This window comes from Silene latifolia, chromosome 3 (assembly GCF_048544455.1).
Source record: "Silene latifolia isolate original U9 population chromosome 3, ASM4854445v1, whole genome shotgun sequence".
NCBI lineage: Eukaryota > Viridiplantae > Streptophyta > Magnoliopsida > Caryophyllales > Caryophyllaceae > Silene > Silene latifolia.
This window is the reverse complement of record NC_133528.1, coordinates 33,521,942-33,536,446: the sequence shown is the minus strand read 5'-3', so window position 1 is coordinate 33,536,446 and position 14,505 is coordinate 33,521,942.

Here is a 14,505-nt window from a genome sequence, read left to right as displayed (position 1 = left end):
TAATTTTAATTGACACGGTCGATAAACTCGATAAAATAAGGATGCATGTTTTAGTTATGGCGATTTAGCGATGCATGTGACATAAAATAAAATGCAAGCATAAAAATAAATAAATCCTAGTATGGCCTTTCCTAAAATAGAAAAACTATTTAACTATTACATATTCGGAAACCAACTCCATTGGTCCCTTGAACTTCGGTTGTGGCACGCATCTCGAGGTAACACCGTCTTTATGTATCGCCATTCTTGAAGAAATCCGTCTTTGGGAACTCCGGAATGAATAAAATTACATAATAAATTACATAATTTCCTATTATACATTTGTAACTAAAATAAAATAAATCTATTAAATTACAAAACGGTGATACGAGATCACAATAAAATTACAACCGAATCGATATTCCCATACATTTCGGGAAATACCAATTAAATCTAAGGCCATACTAAGTAAAATTACATAATTCAAAAAATTATATAAATTAAAATTATGACAATCATAAAGAAAATGCTGCATTATAATATGTATGAACATGCCCAATTTTATGCTAAATCGCCTTTAATTAGCCAATATCGTATATTACTTGGTTTTTACGGATTTGCGTGATTTCAACATTTTATAATCACAAAAATTACATAAATTCATATTTATGCATAAGTTAATTACCCTAACCTCTTAGGACTCAAAATTTAGTCTTCACTAATAATTTGACCATAATTAACTCATATTTATAAAATTGTTCATTAATGGACTTAAAATCTTAAAAATAAGCTATATACTTCAAATAAATCACAAAATTTCAAATAAATTCAAAATTTGAAATTTAAACTCATGAACATTCTGGAAAAATACCATGACACTCATAATGTTCAAAAACTTAGGTTAAAAATTTCGAAATTTATCCGGAAAAACAATGTTGCGGTTTATCGGTTTTAACTAAAATAATCATAAAAACATGAAAAAATTATATTCATTAACTTTTCAATTTTAGATCTGAAAAAGATAATAAAAAGCAACATTAGACGTTTATTTTATACACATCTTGTAAAATTGCATGTGACAACATATTAATTTTCTATGACCAGATCCGAAATTTAACTCATATTAACCTATTTTTCACTTAAATCCGAATTTAATAATGAAAAATCCATTTTTCGAGCATAATAAGTCCAAAAATTATGATAATTTACAGGTTATCTCAAAATAATATATGTGACAACATATCCAAAAATCAACTGAAAATTCGAAGTATAGCTAATTTTAGACCAAAAATGACATTTTTACTCATAAAATCATATTTAAATGCCATTATTGAATTATATGAACAATAAAAATCCGTAAAATTAACCAAAATACCCTAAAACATTTTAGGACCAGAAATATTAACATGCATGGATTAATTTCGTGATATCTCATAATAACACAAATTTTACAAGTTTTATATGTTATTCTTATAACTCGGAAAAACTTTTAACCGATTTGCATGCAAACAACCGTGGCTCTTGATACCGATTGAAGAAAAAGTAGATCTATATATACTAACATACTCATATATGTCATAAAATTAATTTGTCATAAAATTAAAGATGGATCTTATGCATGCAAACTATAAACAATTTAAAGAAGAAATCTTCATCATACATTGGTATTTCGGTTTTTATGGGCACAAGTGAGTTCTCCTACTCACTTGTTCTTGAGCTCTCCAAATGGAAGAACAAGGATTCAAGTATAGAATCCCTCCCAAAAGCATATACCCAAGGAATCTCTTAATAACCAATATTATTTAGATCTAATAATAATATTAGTTTTACTATAAAATTGACACAATATAAATTGTATTTTCACTCTTGAAATTTCGGTCAAGAGGGAGTATTTTTTGTGGTTTATTTCTCTAGAAATCTCATAAGATGTAGATAATATCAACTTTCTTACTCTAGAAAATTATATAGTGGAAAAATGAATGAATTGATTATGAAAAAGAAGGGCTCTTCTCTTTCTTGTGGGATGGCCGAAAATTTGCTTAGGTAGGTTGCCCAACACTTTTCATTTGTGCTCTTCACAAGAGACTAGGCATGCAAGCCTACTACCTAGTGTTATGATTGTGTTTTCATTTAAAAATAAATAACACAATATAAACTATGTACACACCCCTTTATTTTCGGTTTTGGGCATAAAATGGAGAATCCATTTTATTTTGTCATTTGTCAAATTTGTCACATGTAACATGTTACATGACATGTCACAATGTAATGTATTTTTATCATATTAAAAATCAACATACTCATAAAATATGTCATTTACAAAATTGACTAGTAATTCGTAATTACTCGTACCAAAAATGTTTCCAAATTATAAATTACAACATTCTGTATTTATAATGATTTATTCATTCCGTTCCAATTGTTTCTGTAAACAATGATTTCATCTAAGTAATAAAACAATTCGATTACTTAGACCGTGTCTCATTTAATCATATTTACAATAAGATACGTAAATTATACTCACAAAATCATCCGTCAATTTTAAGCAATTTAATTAACTCGTATCGGTATACGATTAATTAAATAATCAATTAAGAGTATTTCCCTATAGGTATGACCTAAGGGGATCAACACCACCGTCGCACGACAAGAATGTCAAACTCTAGTCAGCCAATCATTACCGATATGTGTGGACCAGTTGACTGTAAAATATTACATCCCACTTGTATTCTTAAAATGAGATTTAATAATGATATTTAAATCATGTGATCGCACTATTGTTGAGGACACATTTCCCAACAAGCTATATCACTGATGAGGTTAAAAGATGAAGTGACCAATATGGGGATACATGTGATATAGAAGGGGGATGCTAGGTGAGGTTTGACAGTTTAACCGGATCTTTATGATGATATCCGCAGGAAACAGGCTCTTGATCCCAAGATTCAGGAGTGGAGAGCTGGAGTAGAGAAGGGGACAGTGTCTCAGTTCTCTATTCATTCTGATGGGAGTGTTCGGTTTGATGGGATATGGTGTGTACCTAAGGATGAGGAGTTGAAAAAGATAATCATGACAGAGGCTCATTGTACACCGTATTCAGTGCATCCAGGTGGTGACAAGCTTTACAGGGTTCTTAAGAACACATTTTGGTGGCCTGGGATGAAGAGGGAGACAGCTGAGTTTGTGGCTCGATGTTTGACTTGCCAGAGAGTCAAATGGGAGCAGCGAAGACCGCAAGGTAAGATTCAGTCTCTTGAGGTACCTGAGTGTAAATGGGAATCTATCTTCATGGATTTCATTGTGGGATTACCGAGGAGTCGGTAAGGTAATAACATGATATGGGTGATCATTGATTGTTTGACAAAGTCAGCTCATTTTATTCCCATGAAAGATACATGGAGTAAGGTGCAGTTGGCAAATGGCTACAAGAAGAATGTAGTGGGGTTACATGGAGTGCCAAAGGATATTGTATCAGATCGAGATGCGAGGTTCATTTCTCGGTTTTGGCAAGAGTTGCAGGAATTGATGGGGATTACCTTGAAGATGAGTACGTCATTTTATCCTGCGACAAATGGGCAGACAGAGAGAACAATCAAGACCTTGGAAGACATGTTAAGGGCTTGTGTGATGGAGTTTGGTGGTAGCTGGGAAGTTAGGTTGGATCTGATAGAGTTTTTTTACAACAACAGCTACCATACGAGTATTTGGATGGCTCCGTTTGAGGCTTTGTATGGGGAGGAGATGCAGGAGTCCGATTTGTTGGGATGATAGCGCAGAGGCAGTGGTTTTAGGTCCACAGATAGTACAGTATATGGTTGAACATGTGAAGTTGATTCGGCAAAAGATGAAAGAAGCTCAAGATCGACAAAAGAGATACGGATTTACACAGTCGGGACATTGAGTTCCAACTTGGGGACAAGGTTCTTTTTAAAGTGTCACCTATGCGTGGGGTGATGCGATTTGGTAAGAAAGGAAAGCTAAGCTAAAAGTTCATTGGCCCTTATGAGATTTTGGATCGTGTGGGAGAGGTTGCTTATCGGTTAGCTTTGCCACCAGCCTTGGATCGTGTACATAATGTGTTTCATGTGTCTCAACTACGGAAGTAAGTGAGTGACCTTTATCATGTGCTAGAGGTTGAGCACATTGAGTTGGATGAATCTTTGTCTTACCTTGAGGTGCCAAAAGAGATCCTACATCGCAAGGTTCGCAAGACTAGAACTGGGGAGACAGTGTTACTAAAGGTTTTATGGTCCAATCACAACGTTGAGGAAGCAACTTGGGAGGCGGAAGAAGCTATAAAGGAACGCTACCCGTCTCTTTTTTATCAGGTATGTTTGGTAACGGGGACATAACCATGTTTCTTTTAGAGGGGTAGGAGATGATCGCATAAGGTTTTGGTACGGTTTTGGCCAGTTTCGGTAAGAGTTTAGTGTTTGTTTTGACTTATAATGACTTGTGTTTAAGTTTGTTTTTGAGTTTTAGTTGTGTCATTACGTTATAGTTGAGTTTAGTGAGTTTGTTTTTCGGTATGGGTTTGAACTTCGGGGATGAAGTTCATTTTTAAGGAGGGAAGACTGTAATACCTCGGATTTATGAGCTGTTGGGTACTCTATCGAGTAAGTTAGTTTTGCATTCTGGAGTACGTTTTGCCTGATGGGTACTCGATCGAGTAAGGGCAACTCGATCGAGTAGCGGGTACTCGATCGAGTATGTCGGGTTGTACGAGTTTTCGGCCGGGTTTGATAGTAACACCTGAAGAGTTATACAAAGAGTTTTCGTCAGTTCCTTTTTACTTTTACCTTATTTCTAAACCTTTTTACAAAAATAAAAACAAAGCAACGTCAAATTCTTTTCTCTCATTGCTATCAAATCAAGGGCTAGGTTTGTCGGATTTCAGAGTTCTTTATACCTTTGTGATCATCGTATTGTGGGTAAGATCTTTATACTGTTTTTATGTCAATTGGTTAATGTTGTTTTAAACCCAAATGGGGGTGATTTGGGGGTTATTGGGATTGTTGATGTGATAGATTGTAATTATGTGATTAATTGATTATAGGAGGTGATTTCGTAGAGGAAGTTTTTTTATCCGCTGCATTTGGATGATTGTTGGTGATTTCGCTTCAGGTAGGGTTTCCCTACTCAGTTGACTGTATAAATATTATAAGTTGGTTGTTTGATTGATTGGCATGTTGGTTGTATCGTTAATTGGTTTTGGCATTATTTACATTGGTATTATGGTTGGTTGTTGTCTGTCTGTGGTTCGCAAGGTGCACCCTCGGCTGAGTGGAGTCACTTGCGGGAGTGGCTTCACGCCTTTGATTCGCCCCTTCTGGTTCCCGTCACAAGAGAGATGTGCACATTAATGGACATGGGTTAATCGCTCGATGGAGATGAGCGGGGCTTAGGTGGGAAAGGCTGCGGTCCCCCACTGGCGGTGTGGAATATCTGTTGCGATGGATATTCTGGCAGGGCTACACACTTTAGTGTGTAGTCAGATGGTTGGTGATGTGACGGAGTTAGAGGATTGTGATTGTGTAATTGTCTTTTGTATTGGCTTATTTTGTTTATGCAGTAACTGACCCCGTTTAAATGTTTTGAAAACTGTGGTGATCCATTCTGGGATGGGGAGCAGTTGTTTAGCAGGTATATTTTGGATACGCGCAGAATCTAGCTGAGAATGGGGTCACCACGAGTCAGAGTCGTAGTCTTCCGCTGTTTTGTCATAACACTTTTTGTTTTAGTTGGATTTTTGGTTTTGAGACATTGTACTTACTCTTTAGTTGGTTTTGATGTACGCACATTTAACTTAAATTATTTAGAGTACGTTTTTTGATGGTCTACTTTGATTACTATGTCTCGGGTAACCGAGATGGTAGCATTCTCATGTACTAGGTGGTCTTGGTAAGGCACCTTGGTGTATGGGGGTTTTACAGGTTCAACTCGAAATTGGTGGTGATTTGGTGGGTTGTCGGCATTGATGGTGCTGCCGTGGATAGAGGAGGACGAGAGCAGATGGTGATGAACGGTGGAACTAAATTGGGTTGCTGGTGGTCTGCTTGCAGGTGTGACTAGTTGTCGTGAACCCATGACAGTATGCTGGTTATGCGAGTCGAGATGAACGGTGATAATGGACACCGGCTCAATTGGGCTGTTTCGGGTTCATTTGGCGGAAGCTAGTGAACTTAGGAGAGACAGGTGGTAGTAGTGGGAAAGATGGGTTTGTTTTGTTTGATTAAAGAAGGAGATATGGAGATGAAATGAAGATGAGAACAGGAGGTTGAGGTCAAATAATTGACCTTGACTTTGTTTTATTTTGCTCAATTGTTTATATACTTGATCCGTCTTAGTCACGTCTTGCTTCACTTGATCTCCGTCTTATTATTCTTCTCTACCTACACATTATTATAATAAAGTAATAGTAATACTAATAATATACTAAGATCTGACTAATTATTATACCTAGCTAAGACGACTAATTATTATAAATTAGTAATTAAAATGAACTATTTAATCAATTAAGCACGCAAAATCAAGTCGGAATAAAGTATAAATGAGGGGTAAAATGCGACCAAAATGCTACTTATCAGCAACAAGAGCAGCGGATAATTTAGCAAACCAACAACGGAGGGCTTGACGAAGCCCGTATAACGACTTCTTCAACTTACAGATCGACTTTACCCGTAGCATTAACTGAATACCTTTGTGGAAGACGTATATACACCTCCTCCTCTAAGTCCCCATGCAAGAAGGCATTATGCAGATCCATCTGATGCAACTCCCATTGACGAGCAGCGACAAGGGCTAGAAAAACACGAACTGTGATAACACAATATTTTACCTTGTTTTTTAACCCACATTCTATCTCTTATTTGAACGAAATAATAACTCGAGTTGCTTTTATTTACTCATTTTAGTGTCAAATAGTATATTAGTCGACTAGTTTTAAGTAATGAAATTTTATATTACTTTTTGGGATATTGGTACTGTTTTTTTGTTATATTATTTTTGTAGGTACCAACTCGAGGAAAATCGAGTGAAACAAGCGGGTTCAAGACGAATCAAATAAGGACAAACGAAAATGGGCAAAATGAATACATGATGCTCCTGTTTTCATTTCTCTCGCAAAGTTAGAGCATGACTTGGGCTGCATCATTGGGCCTAGGCATGTGATCCTTCTATAATTTGTTATGTGTCCAATTGCAAGGGGAGGTGTGCTGGCATTTTGAGGAACAAAAGAAAAGACGAGAAAACGGGGGGCAAAGCTTGGCATGTGATACCAATAGAAAAGGAAGCATTCATTTTTTGTTCTTGTTTTCAGCTGGGCACAAGCAGAGAAAGTAGAAGACGAGAAAAGAGACTAGTAGGAGTAGCTTAGGGTTAGTTCAAAATACACACAAAAATCTCATTTTTTCCTTCCTTGTTCTTAGTTTAGATCTAGTTTATCTCTAATTCAACAATATTTGTATGAAGATTTTCATTTTAATTCCTCTTTAATACAAGTTGGGCATAAATTTCTTTCCCTTCTCTTTCTTATTGTCATTTCTATTACTATTGTGTTTTAATTAGTTTAGTCACTTTAATTAGTCAAAGTCTTAGTCTTTATTAGTCTTAATAAGCTTAGTGTTAATTTATTCATGTTTAGGTATGAGATTAGTTGTTAAAGTTTCAATCTTTATCGCTTTATTTTGTTTAATACCATGTTTAGAGTAGTTATTTAATGTGTCTTGTGTTAGATTAAATATGATTAGCGAGTAATATTTTCACTAGAATTCGATTTAACCCCGACATGTGTAAGTTACTTGACTAAATCCCATTTTAATTAGTTGTTGGAGTGTTGGTTAGGGAAGATTGAAGGATTTGACTTGTTATAGTCTTATTTGTCGTTGGTGATTGACTTTTGACCCTTGACCATTGGTGAGAACCAATTAGGTTGGAAGTGAGACCACCTCATTTAGACTGGTTGTCGACCTAGGTTGAACCCGAGAGGGAGAACTGAGGGAGGGTGCCTTCAATCTTGAGTTTGAAATCGACCCTCGAGAGAGGGAGTGCGATGACTTGGAAACCAACGTGGGATTAATAACCTTGACCAATACTCAAGTATTTGGGTATTAAATTATGGAGTCCGAGTCACAAACCCGGGAGGGAGGTGAGTCGGGGATACTAGTGTCCTATTATGAGCTCGGGAGGGAGTTAGTAGGCGAATTAGAGGCGTAATCCCCCTTACACTTTACCTTAACGACTAATTAACGGGAATTATCATAGTAAATGAGCATGTCGGTGGACAAAATTGGATCCTAGGCCTTTATTTATTATTTAGACCATTACTATTTCTATTACTTGCTTTCTTACTTTAGTAGTCTTAGTTGTTAATTTACTTAATTAGTTTAATATCAACCAACTTTGTGATTCGCGTAGCTAACTCATAATTTAAGACAAAACTACTACTCAAACTTGATCTCATTGTGATTCAACCTCGACTACCCTACTACATTAGTTGAGTTAATTTGTTTGATTGGGTGAGTGTGACAAACCTCGCTATCAAAATGGCGCCATTGCCGGGGAGATTAACGGATTGATATTAGTTGAGTTTTAGATTTGTTAGGCTACGTATTTGTTACTTGAAACTTGTTGCATGTTACATAAGTGTTGCATTTCTTGTTTTCTTGTGACTTGTCTCTTATTTGTCACTTCTTTAAGCACACATGACAATGTCTTGAATACGCGATCATTGCAGACCAAACCTTACTCATATTAACCGGCCTATTAATATTTGGGTGGTGGAAGTTGATTATGAGTTTGATATAGGTCTTATTGAGTTGATTCGGCAAGATGTCTTTTGTGGTTTAGATAGTGATGAAGCAATTGACCATTTAGAGACTTTTAAGGCAAATTGTGACCTTGTTAAGCAGGAGGGATTATCGGACCAAACCATTAAACTCTTACTTTTTCCCTTTAGTATTAAGGGTGAAGCTAAGAGATGGTTACGTTCTCACCCTTCTATCACCTTTTGCACTTGGGATGACTTAGCTCAAACCTTTTTAAACAAGTTTTACCCTCCCTCTAAAACCGCCTTTAGGAAACGTGAAATTTATAATTTCCAACAACGCGAGTTTGAGACTTTGAGTAAGACTTGGGATAGGTTTAAGGGTTTGTTGAGAGCTTGTCCCCACCACGGTATTTCACTTTGCCAAGTCATGCTTATTTTCTTTGATAATTTGCTTCCTTCTCTTAGAAATTTTGTGACTATATCATCCGGAGTAGGGGCATTTGATAAGTTAAGCGTTGATAAGGCTAAAGATTTAATTGAGAACATGGCTTATGCCGATGAGAATCGAAATTCTATTTGGGCTACATTCAAGAAAGGACCATAAAGTAGACTTAAACGTAATGATTATTCTATGTTTGATGCTATAAGTGAAAATGTGGACTTCTCTTCTTATGTGGATGGGCCTTATGTTCAATCTCATGTTCCTAATCTTCATGCTCCCCTTTCCCATGATAATATGAATGATATGCATGAGTTTTCATCTTCTTATGAATCTTGTGGTGATGTGAAACATGATCTTGATACATGTTCTTCTTATACATCCATACCCTTTGAGAAGATGAATGTGATGGATGATGATGATGATATGTGCTTGGGTGAGACAAATAGTCTTCTTAGTGAGAATTTTGAGGATTTTAAAGAGGGTTTTGAGCCTTTGAGAGATGAAGTTAGTGGTGAAAAAGAATATGCTTTGAGTGAGAGAGAATCAAGAGAAGATTGTTTTGAGGAGGATGATGTCTTTAATGATTCTTGGGATAAGGAGATCGTTGTCACTCTTGATGATAGCTTTGAGGTAAAGTGGGATGATGATATTATTGATGTTGACTTTTTAGGAGAATCCAATTTTGAGAGTTTCCTTGAGGAAGCAACCGTGACTACCCTTATACTTGAGGATAACTCTCTTATTCCCATTGTTTTGCATCCACTTGATTTTCGTACCTCTTCACTTGAGCCCATGCTTATTGAGGATGATTGTGAGAATCCTACCAAAGAGGTTGTTTTGGCTCCTTGTTTGACTTTTAATGATTATTTGAGTGGGAATTTTGAGGATAAGAGTGAAGAGGAAGTGAAGGGCAAGGAGACTAGTGAAGTCTCCAATATTGTTGATCGTCCAAGTGTTATAGGGTTTGATCATCCTCCTCCCACAAGAGAGGACATATTTTACAACAATGAATTTGAGAGTGAGGTGGAGAATGATCAAATCCTTGATAATGTGAGGAAGCTCGAAGATGTGAGCTTGGTCGATAATGAGAAGGATATGGGTGGCCTTACCCATAGGATGTGGGATCCCGGTTAGTTTTGGGACCAAGCTTAGGTTTGGCGGTATCCTTAAAACTGCGCTTCTTGGGAGGCAACCAAAGCTTTTTATACATTATTTTTCTTTTTGATAAATTTTTCTAAAAACATGTTCTTTTCTTTGAAAAAAAATTGAAAAACCAAAAACATGCATTTAATTTCAATTTCCTCCACACATTTGTTTCTTTTTGAAACATAGTAAACAAATAAGTGTGGGGAGGAAATCTTATATTTCGAAAACCCAAAAACATGTATTTCACTTTTAAAAAAGTCAAAAGCCAAAAATACGTTCTTCATTTTAAGAAAATTTGAAAAATATAAAAATATGTTACTCATTTTCACCTTTCTTCTCCCTACGCTAGTCCCATCGAGGACGATGTGAATAATAAGTGTAGGGAGGAAAATATCTACTTCGTATATATTTGTATATATTTGTACATTTGTAAATAAACTTGTAAATTTTGATAAAATTTCAAAAAAAAAATCCAAAAAATTTCAAAAATTTGAATTTTTTCAAAAAACATGATTTTGTTTGTCTTTAATTTCCTCCCATATGTAAATAAATAAGTGTGGGGAGGAAATTTCCTTAACATTTCTTGTATATATTGTTGTTTTTGTGTAATAAAATGCATAGGTACATTTGGAATATCGGAGGCATATGCTAAGGAGTTAGAAGGCGCTTGATATAATCACTCTTATCTCTTCTCCTTTCTCCATCTCTTTTTTGTTATTTATAATTGAGGAGGTTGAGCTTTGTATGTTGAGGAGGATGTTCCAAATTTTGGAACTTGGTGATGTGTGCCTATGTGTTGTTAGGATTAGATTGCATTAGTTTACTTGACATATAGCTTGATAGTTGCACTTGTATTATAACATGTATATACTAGTTGCATCCATGACATGTAGTTGCATTTAGGAAAATTTGTGGAAAATGCCTAATTTGGAACCTTGACAAGCATGTATAGGCCGGTGTAGATACTCTTTTTGTTTAGCACTTTGCCTTTTAAAATAGACTTGAGATACCCTTAGTTGTGCTATTTTAGTGTTGTTGCGATCCTTTTCCTAAGACCTAGTCAAGGGCGTGCATTTGACCATTACGTTCACCCTCGTGATGTGATAATTTCTTGGTGATCGATTTCCTAGGTGACTTTTAAGACCATGCAACCGTCCAATTATCCTTGTTTACCATCCATATCATTTTACCAAAGGGAATCGGCAAATATAATTATCAAAGTTGAGTTCAAAGTGCCAATAAAGCCAAATGTTTGCTATTTCGTCAAGTTAGTAAAAGTACCCTCACTACATATGGGGTCACTTCTTTTGTCAATGTGCTAATGTCAAATGTTACCAAATGGGAAAAACCAAAAGTTATCAAATGGAAAAAAGGTGCCCAAATGCTTAATGTTATCAAACGGAGAAAAATGTTTAATTTCAAATGATATCCAATGGGCGAAAAACAACCCAAGCAAACCAATGAAATGAGAACTCCAAACCTATATATTTCTTTTACCGGTGGTCTATCTTTTGTTGCATGGTCGCGGGGGGGGGGATTTCACTTTCCATCCCGCCTGATCACCCTTGACAAAGCAACTTAGTTGATGTGATTTAAACGTACTAATTTTACACAACAAGGAGGTGACTTGTTTCTATATTCTTAGGCTTAGTTCTTTGTAAAACTAGTGACTACATTAGAATTCATATGCTTACATTGATTCTCTCTTAGTTGATTCTGCAACTTAGATGAGGAAAGTGGCCATGCTTTTGTAGATGCATCTTTATATGTTTCTATGTGCTTAATTGCGAGATGTGTCGAAATTTTGTGCAAGACCTCACTTGCCTTGCGAATTTTGCTTTTTCCTCATAAATAAAATTACGTGAGTTGAAAGGGCGTTAAGTGCGCTAATACTAATTCGGATATTATTAGTTAAATATCTAAGTGATGCTTATATCGTGCATCCACTTTTAGTATCAGAGGTCCAATTTGATTAATATTTTTTACCACTCTAGAGCTTACTCGAGGACGAGTAAGAGATAAGTGTGGGGAAATTTGATAACACAATATTTTACTTTCTTTTTTAACCCACGTTTTATCTCTTATTTGAACGAAATAATAACTCGAGTTGCCTTTATTTACTCATTTTAGTGTTAAATAGTATATTAGTCGACTAGTTTTAAGTAATGAAATTTTATATTACTTTTTGGGATATTGGTACTGTTTTTTTGTTATATTATTTTTGTAGGTACCAACTCGAGGAAAATCGAGTGAAACAAGCGGGTTCAAGACGAATCAAATAAGGACAAACGAAAATGGGCAAAATGAATACATGATGCTCCTGTTTTCATTTCTCTCGCAAAGTTAGAGCATGACTTGGGCTGCATCATTGGGCCTAGGCATGTGATCCTTATATAATTTGTTTTTTTTTGTACGAATCCTTATATAATTTGTTATGTGTCCAATTGCAAGGGGAGGTGTGCTGGCATTTTGAGGAACAAAAGAAAAGACGAGAAAACGGGGGGCAAAGCTTGGCACGTGATACCAATAGAAAAGGAAGCATTCATTTTTGGTTCTTGTTTTCAGCTGGGCACAAGCAGAGAAAGTAGAAGACGAGAAAAGAGACTAGTAGGAGTAGCTTAGGGTTAGTTCAAAATACACACAAAAATCTCATTTTTTTCCTTCCTTGTTCTTAGTTTAGATCTAGTTTATCTCTAATTCAACAATATTTGTATGAAGATTTTCATCTTAATTCCTCTTTAATACAAGTTGGGTATAAATTTCTTTCCCTTCTCTTTCTTATTGTCATTTCTATTATTATTGTGTTTTAATTAGTTTAGTCACTTTAATTAGTCAAAGTCTTAGTCTTTGTTACTCTTAATATGCTTAGTGTTAATTTATTTATGTTTAGGTATGAGATTAGTTATTAAAGTTTCAATCTTTATCGCTTTATTTTGTTTAATACCATGTTTAGAGTAGTTATTTAATGTGTCTTGTGTTAGATTAAATATGATTAGCGAGTAATATTTTCACTAGAATTCGATTTAACCCCGACATGTGTAAGTTACTTGACTAAATCCCATTTTAATTAGTTGTTGGAGTGTTGGTTAGGGAAGATTGAAGGATTTGACTTGTTATAGTCTTATTTGTTATTGGTGATTGACTTTTGACCCTTGACCATTGGTGAGAACCAATTAGGTTGGGAGTGAGACCACCTCATTTAGACTGGTTGTCGACCTAGGATGAACCCGAGAGGGAGAAATGAGGGAGGGTGCTTTCAATCTTGAGTTTGAAATCGACCCTCGAGAGAGGGAGTGGGATGACTTGGAAACCAACACGGGATTAATAACCTTGACCAATACTCAGGTATTTAGGTATTGAATTAGGGAGTCCGAGTCACGAACCCAGGAGGGAGGTGAGTCGGAGATACTAGTGTCCTATTATGAGCCCGGGAGGGAGTTAGTAGGCGAATTAGAGGCATTATCCCCCTTACACTTCACCTTAACGACTAATTAACGGGAATTATCATAGTAAATGAGCATGTCAGTAGACAAAATCGGATCCTAGGCCTTTATTTATTATTTAGACCATTACTATTTCTATTACTTGCTTTTTTACTTTAGTAGTCTTAGTTGTTAATTTACTTAATTAGTTTAATATCAACCAACTTTGTGATTCGCGTAGCTAACTCATAATTTAAGACAAAACTAGTACTCAAACTTGATCTCCTTGTGGTTCGACCTCGACTACCCTACTACATTAGTTGAGTTAATTTGTTTGATTGGGGGAGTGCGACAAATCCCGCTATCAAACTGTCATTACCAGTAGGAGCGAAAGTCTCGTAATAATAAATACCTGCTTCGTGTCTATTTCCAAGCACAGCCAACCTCGCCTTGTACCGCTCCACTGAACCATCAGCTCACAATTTTACCTTATATACCCATTTATTTCCAATGACCTTTTTATTAGTCGAAAAATCAACAATTTCCCGAGTACCATTACGAATCAATGCATCCACCTTAGCTTGTATGGCTTCACGCCACTTCTCATGTTTTACAGCCTCTCAATAAGACTTTGGCTCAATGTTAGTATCAAGAGTTGTGAGAAAACAACAATCCAAAAATGAAAATTGTTCATACTTTACATAATGTGCTAAAGGATAGGGCGTACCTGACGACGACGATAGAAGGGA